Consider the following 18,706-nt stretch of genomic DNA (forward strand, 5'->3'; position numbering starts at 1 on the left):
TTTTCCTTGCTCCTTTACCCTAGTAAGCACCATAATCTTGGGTCTCTATTTAGATGTCCCATAGTGGATACTATCCTCATTTAGAATGTGAGCGGGTGGGTCCCAGTGATTCCAAAGAGAGGAAATGCTTGGAATGCTTTTTCCTGTCACAAAATCTATTCCAGAGATGCACTATTCCTGTTCAAAACTATTCTTCAATTTCTTCTAACATCTGGATGAGACCATCATTGAAACTCCAACATCTCTTTAGCACCTGCTAGTGTCTGTTTTAACAAAAAATGATTAGATCCTAGACAAGATCTGTCTGCAGGCAGCTGTGCTGAAAAAGGGAGCCTGAGGCATACAGGTCCTGGCAGGGAGTGAACAGAGCACCTCAGGGCCTGCATCCTGGAAGTTGTAAATGTGAAGAGATTCAGTCATTAAATTCAGTTCATGCAAAGGAGTTAGACCCTTATATCTGTCTGTTGTGGTTGTATAATGGGGATGCCACTTTTCTGTGGATTTCCTGGTGAAGGTAATTTAGTGCTATGCCTTTGTGGTAAGGGAAACTTTCTGGATTTCCTGAAATACAAGATGAATTTCTATGGTCACGTATCATAAAATCTTGTTCTGAGTGTGCTTGATGGACCCCTGGACTTTATGTATGTGATTTTTTAGTGTGGCATATTTTCATCTTCAGTGCTATTTTATATCTTCCTTCAGAAGAAATCTTTCCATGGCAGAGAAATAGATCACATGCAAGCCAAGATGTTACTAATGCAGTTTCCTCTTTTTCCTTTGCTTCTCTACTATGCTGAGGCCTAGAGCTGACCTGGGGGCCTGAATTGGGCTTGCTTCATAAAAAGTAAAAAAGAAAAGACAAACTCAAACCCATAGTTTTACACAATGAATATAAGCTTCTCAAGGATTTTACTGCTGAGCTAATATAGACAATAAAAGCTTTAAAAATTGGCACTTTAATTACTGAACAGATCACAAAAAGAGATGCATACTAAAACAAACAAAATAAAATGTGGTGATAAAAGGGTTAACATTCTCAGCATCCAAATTTCTCTGATGACACTGTCCTCCCCAGCGCATACTGAGCAGTCCTGAGGCACTGCACTAATGATGACTAGAAACAGCACAAGGTAAAAATAAATACAAACCCCATTTCTTTCCTTCCAATGAGTTAATGCTCTATCTTTACCATAAAGGTTAAAACACACAAATATCCTTATCTAAGTCTGAAGGGCCTTTTGTAAGGCCTAAGCAAGAGGCCTTGGCAGTGTGCAACTTTGTTGTGCAACTTTAAAAACAGTTAAGTATGTTCCTAAAGGGTCAACAGGAACCAGGTGTCCTGGAAGAAACATTCCTGAGATACCTAGATTGCTAAGACCCTTCCCCATGACTTTAGTCCTTTATAAAACCCCAATATCCCACCATGACTTTGTGATTTCTGTCTTGGAAACTCATCCACTGTACCTCTTGACAGTGCACTCTGATCTAAACAAACTTGTCTTCCCTATATTCCTTGACTGTTGGTAAGTTCTTTTTCACATCAACAGCACTGGTCCTCCATATGCGATTTCACATGACACAACACACACACACACACACACACACACACATTTACAGCATAATAGCTATTGCAATCTTAACCTACTGTCTTCAAAGGTGAGAGTATACTTGTGCTTCAGTTATTGTTTAATTGTTGAATATATTCTCTTTCTTATAGTTTCCTTCCCATATTCAGAAATGCTCAATTTTTAAGTTAAGCAACAAATGGCTACATTTTTTTTCTAGTAGGACTACTCTGAGCCCAGCACTATCATCAATATAACCCTATATTGACACTTAGCTTTAATTCAGTGTATTCTTATGAAGAGCTCACAGTTTATGAATGAGTGTTATACATACATTAAATGCTGGGAAAATAACTAGTAAGGTCACAATAGAAATAGAGGACTGTCAAAAATAAAGAGAATTTGTAAAGAATGTTAAAATTGTAACTATAGGTTCTCCACTAACAATAGGAATATATTATTTCTGTGTGCACAGAATGTGCTTTGGTTCAGGTAGAGAGGCAGAGAATATCTGAATTGTTCAATGTTTAAGATGTATTCAGCTCTAAGTCTGCCTTTGTGTTGACCTGGTAAATGTATAACAACTGGATTTCAAAAAGAGATAAGAAAAAAAACAGGAAGGAATGATGGGAGGAAAAGAAGAGATAGAAGAAGGAATTACGAGTAGGGCAGAAGGAAGGAGGGAGGGATGAGGGGAGGAAACAAGGGAGAAAAAAGGGAAAGAGGGAGGGAGGGAGGAAGGAAATGAGAAAAAAAGCCCTGTTTTGTAGTGTTTGCCAACCCACATGCTATAAATACTCCCAAGGATGGCCAGTTTTAATCAACCAGTTAGACATCATTAAAAGAAGAATTGGGCCAGGGATTTAGCCCAGAGGTTCCGTCGCCTGCCTTGCAAGCGCAAGGACCTGAGTTCGATCCCTGGTACCAAAAAAAAAAAAAAGAAGAATTGGGGAAAAGATGTAAATGATTGACTCTTGCATGATGGTACCATATGACTCCAGTGTCCCTGTTGACTGTAACTTCCCCTGCTTCCAAATCTGGTTGCTCAATGCTATAAGCTTGGGTTTTGTAGAAGTAAATATATGGAATGATAATTTTAGTCTCTCTTTTTTTCTCTCTGATATAGACATAGAATTAACACATATGAGGACAAGACTTTCTGCTAGATATTATGGATAATAGAAAAAGATGTAAGACAGTGCTTAAAGAATTTACTATCTGGGGCCGGGGATTTAGCGCAGTGGTTCTGCCACCTGCCTCGCAAGCTCAAGGACCCGAGTTGGATCCCCGGTACCAAAAAAAAAAAAAAAGAATTTACTATCTGATTTGGTATATACAAACCACAAAATATTGAAATAATATAAGTAATAGTTTAGGCAAATACAAAAATATAAAGAAAGATAAGAGGTCCATGTAGACAATAATTATCTGATGAGAAAGGAGCTTGAAACAATTCTAAATGAAGGCTTTATGAAGAGACATATTGAGAAAACTTGATGGACATACGGCATTTGGATGTGTGCCATCTATTGAGAAGTCATGAGAATGAGACCGAATACATTTTAGCAAAAAATATGTAAACAAAGAGAGAGGAGCAAAGCATTTCTGTAGACATATTTTCATAACCATGGCTGATAGATACTGGACAGTTACTCTGTGCCGGACAGTGCACGACTTCATCTAGACTATCTCATTTGCTCTTCACTGATGCTGTATTCGTCAGGTTGCTGGGAGTTGAAATGAGACAGTATACTCTGCATGAAAGAGAACATAAGGCTTAGAGACATTAAGCCAGAGGCTGCAGTCACTTGGTTGGTAAACAGTAGAGCCGGAGCATAAATTTAGGTTTGCCTAGTCCCACATCCCAGCTGTGATCTTAAGCACATCACTAAATTGAGAAGCAAAGCTAGATATGTAATTCTTAGGGAAAGATCAAACTTTGAATATCAAGAGAAAAGAGACCAGATGTTGTCATGCAGGCTAATATACATCTCTCTTATTTTTGGTACCAGGGATCAAACTCAGGACCTTGTACTTGTCAGGCTGATGAGGTGGCACTGAGCTAAATCTCTGGCCCAGTGCAGGCTAATATATGGAAAATCTGTAATCAACCCTTAAAAACTTGATCAAAAAGTGGATTAGGGCTGGGGATTTAGCCCAGTGGTTCCATCGCCTGCCTCACAAGCGCAAGGACCTGAGTTCGATCCCCGGTACCAAAAAAAAAAAGTGGATGTCCTTTCCTCTTCTCCTATGATTATCTTCTCTCTTTTGATTTTGGAGCTCATGTATGGATAACTGGTACATAATGGGCACAAAGGACAATTAGTACAGAAGTTTAAGATAATGTTTTGTGAATTAGGGAAGTCTGTAATCAACTTTAAAAATTTTACCATGCTTAATCAGAATATACACAAAGATAAAGCTTCCCTATCAGGAAACTACGGCTTCTTCAAAACTTCTTCAAAACGTTTCTTGAATTGTGTTTATATAAAGTTAATAAAACAGGTTAAAATATCAAAGACCGACACTTTCCTTTTTATCTTCAGGATGCATATTAATAACAATTGAGCATTTATTTCTCATTGTGTTGACAAATTTTGCCACTGTACAAAGAGATTGGATTGTCTATCAGCTTTTTAATACTTTCTTTTTGTCCCCATAATCAGGAAGCGTTTTAAATGAATAGGTGTCTGGAGAAGAAAAGTACATTCTTTTAGATAAACAAAAATGTCTTGGCCTTTGCTCATTTATCCCAGGCAGCAAAGAAGAGAAACTATTAAATATTTAGTGATTCCTTCTTAACATAAAAAAACTGCTTATTCATTTAAGGAAAGTCTCTACAGTTTAAATGTAACTATTTCATATCCAAATCATTAAACATATTGACAAATAACTTTTTAGAAAATACTTATACTGCCTATGAATACCTTTAAAGTTCAGGGGAAGAAAGTTTTCTTTCTCTCTGAAAGAAAGCAAACAATGAAACTGCTTTGCAATTTATAGATAATAGAATGGGACAGTTTATATTCATTTTATATTCATTTTTTAAAAAATAATTCTTCCAAAGTTCTAATTTAATTTTTATTTCAAATAGTCTATAAGCATTTCTTTCTGTTTTTCTACACAGAAAAGGAATGATGAAAAGAAATTTTCATTTTGCAATGAGTGAATAGGCCAAATATTACAAAAGTTTGAGATAATGCCATATAAGTTGAGTAAGAATAACAACCTTAACTTGGAAAACCATTAAAAAAAAAAAACAAAGCACTACTGATTACTAAAATAAAAAAAAATACTTGAATTGTGTAAGGTTTCTTTGAGTCACTGGTTTTAAAACTTTCTTTTAGGTGCTGTGTATCTATTTCAGAAACCAATAGAAGATAGCTTCACAAAGATATCTTCACAAAGTTACAAATTTTAACTGTGCTAAAGAATGTGTTAACTTGTCTAAAAAGTTCACCTTTGGTTCTACTAAGGTCTTATTTTTACTTGGCATACCATCTTACATCTAATATTTTGATGCATTATCTATATTTAATTTCCCATTTATAAAAAAGTAAGTCAACCAACTTTTGTGTTTAGTATTTTTCTTTTTCCCAACTAAGTTCTTTTTTTTTTGGTACTGGGAATTGAACTGGGGTCCTTGCGCTTGCGAGACAGGCGGCAGAACCACTGAACTAAATCCCGGCCCCCAACTAAGTTCTTAAAACATTTCATTACAGAATATGTTTTTAAAATTCTAAAGAATCAAAATTTTAAAACAAGATGATTTCTTCACTGTCTTTCCTTTATATTATTTTGTTGATGGATTCTAGGATTTTTTGAAGCATAATTTTAAGCATGTAGTATGTAAAAATTTATACTAATCTCTAGTTTATGGGAAATGAAAAAAACTTTAATTTTAATGTTTCTGGCCATATAGTTTTATGATCTTTCTGGTTAGCTTTGCACTGGCTGCTGAGCAGAACTGTGGAGCTGACTTTTTAATAGTACAGGACAGAGGGGAAACAAGGAAACTTTTAGAATGATATCCAGGCATTAAGATTTTAAAAAGCAGAACAATTAAAGGATTTTCTCAAGCTTTATGTCTTAATCATAAAATCCAACAGCCAGAAGCTCTGGGGCTTAAAAAAAGCAAACAAAAAGCTGTTCTGACCATACTTGACAGACAGAGCGTCTTTAGTAAAACAAAGTTACATTTGTAACTCATTTTGCATTCACTTTTATTTATGTGCTCTAGTGACTAGAATAAAACAACTTACCTTTGATAGCAGTTACCCACCTACCACCTAATGTATCACTGAGGGTTCTGGCATGTGGATTCATCCTGTCTTATAACACCTACTATGTGAACTTCAGTCAGTAATCTTTGGGATAACTAATTCATGAGTGTGTGTGTGTGTGTGTGTGTGTGTGTGTGAGGCTGTTTCACAGTCCTGTGGACCAGGGGACTACCCTCTACCTCAAATAATCTATAGTGTAAATCAACTCTTGCCTATCTTACTTAACCTCTTCTCTCAAATATTTTTCTTTTCCTCCTTCCCCATTTCCAACCCATCCATCTGCATAGTTATGAGTGAGTCATTTCAAGGGAAGAGGAGGGGAGTCTTCAGACAGCTCATATCATATGAGTCTCCCCGTGTCTGTCTCTCTGGCCCTGTTCTCTCTTGGTGTCACAACACATCAGTGTTCTTAGTGGTAACAGACATAGATTACAGTCCCACTGGTTCGCCACTTCCTTCATGTTCAAGACAATGAGGCCTGTAAAAGCAATGACGGTTATTTGGGCAATTAAGTGGTTAGGCATTGCTAACTTAACTTTTTATTCCACTGATAGTACTGGTGAGTTTATAAAAGGCAATGAGCAACTGTTGCTCTTCCCAGCATTTTAGTATAGCAGTTTTCTGCCTTGCACAACCTACAAGAATATTTGGTCTTTTCAATTTCAAATAGCAATGCACTTTTATTTCTGCTTAAATCTTAAATTGGCTCCCACTCCACTGATTTCTCTTTTTTTAATACGGTCTTCTCATATGTGTGCTCCATAGACATATCGGAACAGGGACAGCAAGTACAGTTTCTTTTCTGAGATTGACATCTTCTGTTGATAAAGATACAAGTTAATTTGGTTGACAGAGAAGCACACATAGAGAAAAAACTTTCTTTGTGGAGATATAATGTGCCAATTCTACTTCTATTATTAGTTCGTTGAATAGTCTCAGTCAGATTCTGGAACCATTCTGCTTCTGTTTTCTCCTTTGTGAAAAAAAAAGAAAAAAACCCAACAAATTGGACAGACAATCTGTAGGTCAAAGGAATATTACAGAATAGTCCTAAAACACTCAAGATATTAAAAGAAGTAGCACTGAGCATGAAGGATGCTACTTGTTTCCAGAGAATGCATAGTGTAAACTACTAAATAGTATGAACTATTCATAGTTTGGATCATCCAAAGAATGTTCAGAATTTTTTGGAATACTAAAATGATGGTTGAGTACTTAGTATACAATAGAAAAGGTACAAATGTGTCCAGGTTAGACTAATCTCACAAAGGAATTAAGAAAAGCTCTTTTTACAATCTCACTAAATAAAAGGCACATTTTAAACAAAATGCATTTACATAAGATGACACACCTAATATGTCCATATTCTTTTGCTCATGGAAATATGTGCTTTCCAGTAAATAATGGTTTAAATATATGATCTAAATATGTGATATGGGACCATAAACAGGAATCTTATTAAAATATGCCCCAGAATTTATTGTTACACTTTAAAAAAACTTGGATATTAAACATTTTAACATTAAGAATATTAAGCTTTTGGGCCGGGGATTTAGCTCAGTGCTTCCGAGGCCTGCCTTGCAAGTACAAGGTCCCAAGTTTGATCCCCCGTACCAAAAAAAAACAAGAGTTTAAGCTGTTGATGCTAAGTGCTTTTACTGTGGTACTTCTTCCACATTTGTATTTGTATTTGGTAAGGGAGACCAAGGAGGAAAAAGATTTAATTTGCAAAATAGGATTGTGTCAGATCAAGACAGCAATTAATTCTAGCCATCTTGACTCTTCATGGAAAGGAGTTTCTTCTGAGTGTCTGAAGTGTAAATTTGGGAAGGACATAGCCTTAAAACTGATTTCAAAGGTAACCCAGTGTCCCAAACACAGTTTTATAAATCAGAATTAACATCTGGAAATTGTTTCTGAAAGCCAAATGGAAGTCCTTAAAACTCCTGGAGCCCAGTTGATGTCACCCTGTTACCAGTTTCCTGGGCATTCCAGCATTCTCACCAGTTAAAGTTTCCTCCTGGTAGCCTTGTGCAGTTATTCAGAGCAGCGGTACATAGGGCACCTCTCTATAATCCAACTGAGAAACTGGACTGCCAGAGATCATAGTGGCTGTAGTAATTTATTTTCAGAAACAAGACAAGGCTACCATTTAGGTCATTCACATGTTTCTGGCCTCTTTCTGGAAGAGAAACCAAATCCACACACCTGCTTGCACACGCAAGCTCACATCAAGTTCACTCCAATCCAAGTCAGCTTAATGATCTCTGAACAAGCCACTGATTTGGTTAGGTCTCAGGCTCAAGGTCAGAAACAGCAGGACAAGGATGAAAGAGAGGGAAGAATGGCATATTTTGGAATTCCTTTTTTTTTCTTTTTAATCCTGACACTTTTCAAGAGGAAGAAAATGATCACTAAGGGAGTAACAGGTGAATAAATTATGGAGATTTGGACAAAAAAGTTTGAATATTTATTGACCTTTGCCTCTGAATCATTAGGTGTTTTCTAGGTATGTGTGTGTGTGTGTATGTGTGTGTGTGTGTGCCTGCATGTGTGTAAATGTGTGATTATAATAGTCCAAGTGCCAAAATAAGTTAATATCATTGAACATTTGTTTATCTCTTACATGAGAAAATAGTAGGAAAACACAAATGAAAGAGATTTCTTGGACACCAGCTTGACAAGGCCACATTCATATTTCAAAGTTGATTAACACAATATCTCGCTGTAAGTTTAGTCTGCAGTAACTTGGAAAACTTTCAAAATGATTAAATGGTACAAAATAAATGGCTGCATTCTCCTGGCCACAAATTTTAAGCGATGTCATAGGTTACCTAAAGAACCTCATCTATTCTTAAAGAATTTCCCAATTTTATCTTGGATTCCAAATTTAAAGGAATCATCTTTGCCTATTTTATGGGGGTTACTGACACTGCTGTCCTTTGCCAAGTGTAGTCAGTAAGTTCATTAGCTGAACCACAAATATGTAGCAATAGTCATGTTCTTCAGATTTAGAAAGCAAAAGAAGATAAGGGACTTACTGTAAAAACATTGCTGTTTTCCTATGAAATGAGAACCAAAAAGGCACTTTTCTAAGAGAAAAAAATAATTGGGACCTTTCACTCTGGGGCAGGACTTAGGCTTTTCCTAAATTCCCTCAGTAGGAAACACTGTCCATGGCACATTATGTACACTGTTAGGATGTTTTCAAGGTCTTTGCATTTATCTTTAGCTCTCACAGTTTTACTGCTATTTTGGGATACCCAGACAGGAAGAGGGATAATGATGAAGAAAGCCAAGTTCACAAAATCACTGAGACAATTTAACTTCATACATGGTTAAGCCCACATAAAATGAAATAATTTGCATGCTTCCTAGAACATGTATTTTCTCTAATTCCCAGCACTGACGCATTGTGTTCAGTTATGAACATTCTTTGGATCTCAATGTCCTCACCTGAAAAATAGGGATAATAGTATTAGTCATAGGACCAATGATGAGATGAAATCGTTTTTGACTTTGACTTTGCCAGTAAGTGAAATCCATCCACCTGCATTTCTTGTTTGAACAGCAGTGTTTTGTTAAAGAAGCACAAGGGATAAAAACTGTCTGAAATATTTTCAGAGCTTCTCAAGTATTATAAGCATAGTGTTTTATTTAAGCTAGATAAAAAAATCTGATGTTTCTTTTTACATAAAAATTATTGTCATAAAATTATTCTCTTTTCATCATGTTAAAAAAAATTTTTTGTGGGCCAGGGATTTAGCTTAGTGGTTCCACTGCCTGCCTTACGCTGCCTGCCTTGCAAGTGCAAGGTCCTGAGTTCAAAAAAAAAAAAAGATTTTGTTTTGTGACTCTTCCTTTTTCTGGTGAATTATTGACATTTAAGTAATCCTCATGTTAAGACTACACCATTTAAAGTGAAGCTTCTCTGGTGAGAGTGTAGACTGGTGCAACAACTGTGGAAATCAGTATGGAGATACCTCAAAGAACTGGGACTGAAAGTCCTAATTCCTCTGCGGGGTATCTTCCCCAAAGGATTAAAGGAATCATACCACAGTGATATATATGCAACCATGTTCATAGCAGCACAATTCGTGATAGCTGAAACTTGGAAACAACCCAATTGCCCATCAACTGGAGACTGGATAAAGAAGATGTGTTGTTTTTCTTTTTATAAAATGGAGTATTACTCAGCCATAAAGAATGAGAAACTAGAGACATTTATAGCTAAATGGATGCACATTGAGGCGATACTCTTAAGTGAAATAAATAGGACACACATGAATAAATACCGAATAGTTTCTCTGGTGTGAGAAACTGAAAGTGTAAATAAGGACTAAAAGGTATAATAGATAATGTGAAATAGGAAGAAAAGGTGCAAAGGGGAAGGGGAAATGGGAGGAGTAGGGGAAAAGAAAGGAGGGAATGGAATTAATATGAGGAAAAGAAAAAATGGAAAGTCTTTGTAGATATGGTGGAGGGGTTGAAGGGAGGGCAGGGGAATGGGGAAAAAATAAGAACCAAGATGGATTATGTAAAGGTGCAAATTTCTAATGATGAATGTCATTATATTGTATACCTAAAATGTACCAATATAGTTAATAAAAAAAAGTGAAGCTTCTACTCTGGCACTTATAATTTTTCTAACTCTGATTTTATATTTTCCTGTAGCACTTCTTTTTCAATGTACTTTATAATTTATTAACTGAGTACATTAATTATTTTATATTTTCCCATTGGAATATAATCTTCAAAGAGTTCACAGATTTCTATTTTGTTTAATGCTATATCCCCAGTGTCTAGAACATCTGCTAACACAGAATATTAGTTAATTGGTTCCAATGAATAAATGAGGTGCATTTGGATTTTAGCTCCCACTCAATTTCCACAGGTCCAACCAACCTTCCTCCCTCTCCTTTCACCTTACCTCCCCCCTTCAATTCTCAGCTTCCAGTTTTTCTAGGCTCTGTCCTTCCCACTGAGACCTGAAACTTGAGTTTGATATGTTCTTCTGGCTATTCTCTAAACAAATGCTACCATAATCAGGTGACCCTAAAGAGGAATTGTGGGTGCACAATCAGTAAGTGCAAGATGGCTGCCAATGTTTTGTATGGAGCCATACGTGTGAATACTGGAATTGATGGTTCCTGGGACAGTATGTTACAAAGGGCCCTTCTGGCATCAGATCATCATTCAGCAAAGAATAGCACACATACCAATTGATGTCATTATGTAGTCTTTTGATCTTCCAATTCATTTCAGATGTGGCTTAAAGTAATATTACATCCAGCGTTCATTTCCCTGTTAGATAATTCATTCATTTGATCTTCCAAAGAAGCAGATGGTGAATAGGGGAGAAGACAGGGGAAAGGAAAGGAAAGAAGGAAGTGAGAAGGGGGAAATAATTTTGACATTAAGGTATCTGTACTGTGATTTTATCTCTTAAAAACTTAAAGTGAACATTTTGGTTTTCTATGTGAAAATTCAAACTAGTTAATGTCATTAAATTGGTATAAATACCATGATTGAACTAAAGTGTGGTTTTTTTTTTTTTTTTTTTGCAAAGACACTTCTTTATGTTTCACTTGATGAACATGAATGAGCACCTTCCAAGTACTTCCAAGTACCTTCCAACTACTAGGCCTAATGCTATAGCAGGAGAGGGTGACAGATTAATGAGAACTACCATTTATATGACAATATGAAGTGCTTATTTTTCATAATTTCCCTTAAACTTCACAAAGCTCTTCAATGTAAACATTCTGTTCACTTTCCAAGTAAAATAATAGAAGATTTAGAAAAGTAATGTTTGCAAAATTACAAAACCTGCATGTGGCAGAACAATTATTCACCCCAGTGGCACTAAACCTATGCTATTTTGACTAAGCAACTTTCAAGGTATTCACAGCAGTTTCCTTATTTGCTCAATTTCTCTCTCTCTCTGTCTCTCTCTCTCTGCCTCTCCCTCCCTTCCTCCTTCTCTCCCTCCTTCCCTCCCTTCTCCCTTCTGCCCACCCTCTCTCCTTCCCTCTGTCCTAGAATATTAAGGATAATGCAATACATATATAAAAGAGAGGCAAATATTGTCCTTTATTTGATGGCTTTGACCATGTCAGTTTGGAGGACTTCATTGGATGCTGTCATTCACAAGTACTTCACATTGTAGCCAATACAATACACATGTATTGACAACTGTCCACTATAGCTTGTGCACATGCTAAGTACTATTCACACATACACACACACTCACACACACACACACCCCTAAATCCTCACCTTAATCTCAAGTCTTAGTTTTGTGTGTAAGAAAGTGATATATCCAACATGGTTATGGTATTGGCCAAATATACAGTTCTTTTGAAAGTGTACAAGAAAAAAACCTAAGGAAGCTACAGCTCTTGGCTAAAATGCTAGAAACCTATAGTGAAAGAAAAATGGGGCTTAAGTAATACAATAACCTTTACTTGAAGAGAAATATATTCCATTCTCTTCCCATTCTTTCCTTTTCAAAACATTATTTTGAGGCTCTGTTTCCTTTTCTACATTCATATTTTGCATCTATTAGGAAAATATGTATATATTATATTTAATATATTATATATAATTATATACAATATATTATATATATTTAGAGCTTACAGTTGAAAATTGAATAACAAGGATATGAAAAACAATTATTTAAAACTACGAATTTCTACAACCCTTGGAAAAAAGTCACTGTATAACTACATAAAGCATGGATGGTGACTATGTTACAGTCATTTCAGTATGGCAAATTATTACATACTTCAAATTATAATCTGATTGGGGAAATCTTGAATAATCTGTAAATACTAGGAACAAATACTGCATTTGAAACAATGTCAATTTAAAATACTAGGAACAAATATTGCATTTGAAACAATGTTAATTTAAATATCTTATAATTTTAGAGAAATGTGAAAAAATGTATATCTTAAAATTACTAGGAACAAATACTGCATTTGAAACAATGTCAGTTTAAATATCTTATAATGTATATCTTAAAATTAGTAAAGTAGGGCATGTATTAGGCAAAGCACTTCAGTAAAAGAGAACTAACAGGATATATAGAGATGGAGGGAGTGAGGGAGGGAGGGAGAGAGAAAGGGGGAGGGATTTATTTTAAGAATTGGCCTATGTGATTATGGAGGCTGGCAAGTCCAATCTCTGCAGTACAGACTAGCTAGAGTTCAGGAAGAGCTGCAGTTCAAGGAGGTCAATCTTTTTCTGTTAAAGCCTTCAATCGATTGGATGAGGCCCACTCATGTAATGGAGGGTAACCTGCTTTATTCAGAGTGTCCTGATTAAAATGTTAATCTCATCTACAATTTAAATTTTTTTAAAATTTTCTTCCCAGAACCATCTAGAATGTTTGGCCAAGTGTCTGGGTACTATGACCCAAAAAGTTGACACATGAAGTTTATCATCACAGTGTGAATGAGAAAATGGGAAAAGAGTCTATTTATTGTCTGCAATGTTCATAAAAGAAATTAACCATACACAGAGTCCAGAGATGAGACAGGGCAGAGTAGCACTTTGCTTTGTCACTCAGGCTCCTATGACGGCTGGGCTTCATAGTCCCTGATTTCTTCAGATCCTTCCTTCAGAAACTTAATACACCAAACTTTTCACTTAGAGCCTATCTCTATTGTGGTGTTTAGGAGAAAGTCCTTTTCTCTGCATGACTGAAATTTATGTTTGCCTAACTGGATATAGGCCAGACACCCAAGGGTGGAGTGGGAGGTAGAGAGAAAAACACATATTCTTCAAATAAGGAAATATCTGCACAGTACTTTTCCCCTAAGTTTCAGTTTACATGTTCTTAGTTGGAACTCCTGTAAGCAGACAGGTGAAGACTGGAGAAGAGGAGAGAGAGGGAGGGAGGGAGAGAGAGAGGGAGAGAGAGAGAGAGAGAGAAATAGTGGTGACAGAGCAGCTCAGGCTCAGTGCTGCCTTCCCTGTCAGATGACACTATCCCTAACCACAGATCTCCCTCTCCACTGCCATACCTCTGTCAAGCTCTCCTGGAGTCAAAGCTCTCACCCCCTATCTAATGCTCATAGGTCGATCCTTGCAAACACTAATTCCCAGTTAAACATTACTTACATTCAATATCTTTCCCTCCGACCTATTGCACAATCGTCAAACCACTGACTTACTCTTGCTTTATTATAAGTGTACATGTTTTGCTTAAAATTATGGACTTTGGAGTCATGGAATCTCTGTATCACTGCTTATGTGACTCTGGCCTTGGTTATCTTCTCTGTAGAATTGGGATGTTAACAGTACTTTTGTGATATGTTATCTGGGAAGACTAAAAGAAGCAGCATAAGAAAAATTCTTAGTTTGGTGTCTGGCAATAAATGAATGTTCAGTAGTATTTAGGTATCATTATCTATCTGACACTGTTGTCTTTATGAGATTGTGATTTTATTGTCTGCAAGCTGGATAGGTACACAGAATACAAAGATAAAGCAAGGGACTATTTCCTTGGACAATTGAAGCAACATCATGATGTGCTTCTGTAGGGTGGTTAATCCCAGCCATTTGTATGTCTGCCTTGTGAGAGTTAGAATATGGATAGAATGATAACCCTGGTAGTCTCTTGGCCTAATATGGTTTGCAGACAGGTTTTGTTTGGACAAGCTGGGTTTGGGGTTTTGATTTTGTTTCTCTAAAGTAGCATGTCTTGAGGCAGAGCCTGTGCTCTTCCCAGCTACATACCATTGTCTTATAACCACTGTGTCATGCATTCCTACAGATTTACCTATCTGTCTGCCCCACTGCCAGTATTTGCCCCACAGTGGCAAAAATTCAATGTGGACTGTCCTTTTTGTATCATCCACTTCTCAGGCTGAAGTCAGGTCCAGCCCATCCTATTGAAACCTGTTGAAGTTCTCATAAGATGTGGATACAGGGCTTTGAAAACTTCTGTGTATGTGTTCCAGGATCTTGTCACACCTCCTTCTCCAGCCAGTTTTAGCCACGGCCTACCTTCCCGTCTCATTTCCTCTTGAGAGACACATAACCCCATAATTCTTTATGAGGTGCTGTGGGAGTGGAGGTCTCTGCCTTCTATAGCTTCTCCTGGCTGTAAGGGGCTAAAATCCCCTTCCTACTGGGAATTATGTGCTCTCCAACTACCTTGAGGTGTTGTGGCTCACTACTTTGTTGAAGAGAAAAACTGTGAGAAGATAATTAGAAAGGATTAGTGAGTATTGAGCTGTTTGATAGAAGAAAGAAAGTAACTATTATGTTGGAGATGTAGAACCCAAATATGAGGAGCTTCTTGTGGAGGACAAAGTATAGCAAAGAGAGAGGTTAGATAAATTATTGAGAGGCTGAGAGTCATATCCTTAGCAAGATTATCCACAAATGGATTTAATTAAAAATGAGCATCTCAATACAGGTGCCATTTAAACTGTGGTGAATTAGGGTCATTAGTGACCTTTAGTAAGAGTCTTGCTTTTTGAAGAGGACCCTCAGAGATTTCAGAGATTCTCAGGAATAGCATTCTTATTCCTGCAAAAATTCTAGTGAGTATTTCCCATGTAAGGTTTTTACAGCTTGTCATTGCATCTCTTGAGGTGGGACCAGAATGGTTTCTCAGGAACTGCCTCAAGGCTAGGGTTATGGGGCTGTAGGGCTCCCTTTTTTCCTAGCCAGGGTGTTATGGTTTGTGTTTAGATGTCCCCCCAAAGCCTCATGTGGTTTTAGGTGGGGCTTTTTCAGACAAAGCTGAATCTAAAGTGTAATGCTCAGCCTGAGGGCACTAGGATTAAGGGTGTGAGTGCTACATGCTCTAAGCAGTCTGAATAAAATAAAATGGGCAGAAAGATCTGTTAAGGTCTCTTGTTGCTTTTGCTACATTTTGGAACCATGAACTATTGTTTTCCTTTGATATGTCCCTCTGCCATGTGCCATTCTCCCTTGGAGCCAGCCCACTATGGACTGAAACCTCCATAAACTGAGCTAAATAAACCTTTTCCCCTTTGACTTTGGATATCAGGTATTTTGTCTCAGCAATGAAAGAAAATTAATACACAAGGAGTAGGACAAAATAGGACAATTAGAAACACATGGCTAAAAATTTGGCACAAAGTGATATATCCAATCAGAAGTAAAGAATCTCTGACTACGGGTCGCCTTGACCCCAAATTGTGGCCATAGATCTAGAGGAAGGTTTTCCACAGAAGTCAAAACAGAATATATTGAATTGGTTTACCAATAATGTCCAGCATTACCCAGGGTTCCTCTCAGAAAACGGTGATATCTACGGACAGGGGTATTGTAGGTTCCCTAAGGCCACTTCGGAGCAGGAAGTGAGGGGTTTGGCTGTCCTAGGCCCTCCCTGGGAGCAGGAACAGTCAACTCTCCAGTGCCATGAGTCAGGCATTTGGCTGCCTCACACTTGGAGCAGGGCCCAGGCAGTGGCTTGGTATAGTTCTGCACCCAATGTCCAGACTTCTTGCACTTGATCAGCCTTGGGTTTTCCCTTAGACAATTTAGATGAGTTTAAAGCATTGCCAATTGCAACAGCTATAATTCTAGCTTTTCTCTTCTGACCTTCTTCCAGATCCTGATTGTTGAACACAGAAAAGGCCGTGTCCAGCAATTGAGTCATAGGTATCTTGGGTCGTACCTGAAGTTTCTTCATTAAACCGATGGGAGAGACCCATCTTTCCCTAGGAGACACGTGGGGAATTCGAAGACAGGATCTGCAAAGATATCTCTGTCTTCCTCTAGGGGCACTCTAAATATCGTATTTTCTGGGCTTTTCCCTAGATAAAAGGTCCTAAAAGCTTGGACAAATTCATTCCACCTCCTATGTTTTAAGTAGAAATAATTTAACTGAAAAATAGTCTTATAATTTAAAGTGCCATCCCATACCATCTCTCATTTCCTAGTTCATATTGAACACAAACTGTACTGCAGTAGTAGCTAAGCTATTCCTTTTTTAAATTGGCAGGGTCAATCCTCTCTCATTGATCAAGGATATGGCCTAATAGTGAAGTTGGTGTAATCTGTAGGCTGTGGTCTGTGAGGTTTCCCATGGCTTGTCTTAGGATCTATACAGAGAGATAACTAGGTCTCAGGTCCTTATGATGATGTCCCATGCAGAAGTAGGAGACCTGATTTGAGTGCATAAAGTGTCCCTTGTGAGACTCAAGTGTGAGACCAAAGCGACTCCATTTTGCTAAAATCCACTATTCCCCCCTAGTCTCTATTGTCCTCACAAATTAATGGTTAAAATGTGCTTGCTCTGGGACAAAAGACACAATCTGTAACGAAGCAAAGTTCCTAAGTTAATTACTCAACCATCTGTTTGCCCAGGAAATGAACGTTCTGGGTCCACTATCTATAGAACAATCTGTCAATGTGCTGACCATCAGTACATGGCAGTTGACCACTAACCTTTGTCCCTCTTTTCTCCCGTAAAATCTACATGTAACCATCCCTCAAACCCCCGATGGGCCTAGCCAATCAGAAATATACACTTCATGCTTGCAAAATGCCAACCAATCATGTAACTGCTAAGTGAAAAATCTCCAAACCTTGCTGTAACCACAATAAAAACCCCGCTAATTTGAAATTCGGGGCTCTCAATTCTGATCCGCTGCGTCGGTGACGGTTGGGAGCCCCTGCTCGAGCTTGAATAAACGGCCCTCGTGTGCTTACATCGGAATCGGCTTCCTGGTGGTCTTTGGGACTTCCCGATCTGGGCATAACACAAGTATTTAGTAGATAGATGTTGCTATAATTTGCGTTTAAATGTCCCCCCCGCCCCCCCACAAAGCCTCATTCGGATGAGGTGGAACTTTCTTTTTCAAAGGTAGTTGAATCTGGAATGTGTGATGCTGGGGTTAAGGGTATATGATTACTAAACCATTACATGTAAGTGATTAGTTTGGGACTGCCTTAATCCCGGTAGTCTGGATGGGATAAAAGAGGCAGAAAGACTCAGTGAAGGCCTCTTGTTGCCTTTGCTATCTTGTACGTTCCATGTTGTTTCTCTTTACAATGTCTGTTGGTCATTCCTTTCTTGGAGCCAGCTGACTATGGGCTGAAACCTCTACAAACTGTAAGCCAAATAAACCCCTTGTGGAGAACACCTTGAAATAAGATGGAATTGTATAACCCTAAGTGTGCTGTAACCCTAAAGTGTGCTGTGACTTTAAGAGTGCTGTAACCTAAGTATAACACAATCATAAGAGTGATGTGTAACCATAAGATATGAAAGTAGAACTTTAAGCGGTATGGAACTGATAAGGGTGTGCCCTGAGCTGGACAGGGTGTACCCCGAACTGGACAGGGTGTGCCCCGAAATGGACAGTGTGATAAGCCTGAACCAATACCACAAACGCCCAGTTAGAATAGTGTAAAAGGAGCTGAAGACCCCAAGCAAGTCGACGATCCGTCCACCGACCAGTCGGCCAGTCAGTCTGCTGATCTGACTACCGACTGAGACATCTGCACACCTGATCCCGATGGAAGGAGCATCACCACTGACCAGACGAGACCAGAGGACGAGGCAAGCGGAGAGACGGACAGCCTAGCGCCGACTCGACGCCCTTTGTCTACGGATCGGACCCTCTGACCCTGCGGGAGGAAACGTCGCGCTCCCATTAAGGACTTGCGCAGTGCAGGTACAGGGACGTGGTAATTGGCAGACTTAATATTGTGTGGTAATTGTATTGAAATGAATTATGATAATATAAGATAAGTGTGTGAATTGCCATCCGAGTCTGAGTCCTCTTTACCCACGGTACCTGCTCGCAACACCCCTTTCCTTCTAACTTTTGGTGTTGAGTATTTTGTCTCAGCAACAAGAGA

At 38.0% G+C, this 18,706-nt stretch overlaps 1 long non-coding RNA gene across 1 annotated transcript; it reads right to left on the minus strand.

Moving 5' to 3' along the window:
- Window positions 1–3,121: 3,121 nt before the first annotated feature.
- Window positions 3,122–17,682, minus strand: LOC110345007 (uncharacterized). Its single transcript, XR_015441567.1, has 3 exons — window positions 17,428–17,682; window positions 11,068–11,152; window positions 3,122–3,319 (listed from the first exon to the last, which is right to left on the minus strand). It is a non-coding gene; the product is annotated as an uncharacterized LOC110345007 (long non-coding RNA).
- Between the last annotated feature and the right edge of the window lie 1,024 nt (window positions 17,683–18,706).

The sequence above is a fragment of the Heterocephalus glaber genome, unplaced genomic scaffold (genome assembly GCF_053883595.1).
Source record: "Heterocephalus glaber isolate CG9 unplaced genomic scaffold, H.glaber_assembly_v1.0 deba00001523, whole genome shotgun sequence".
In the NCBI taxonomy this organism is placed as follows: domain Eukaryota; kingdom Metazoa; phylum Chordata; class Mammalia; order Rodentia; family Bathyergidae; genus Heterocephalus; species Heterocephalus glaber.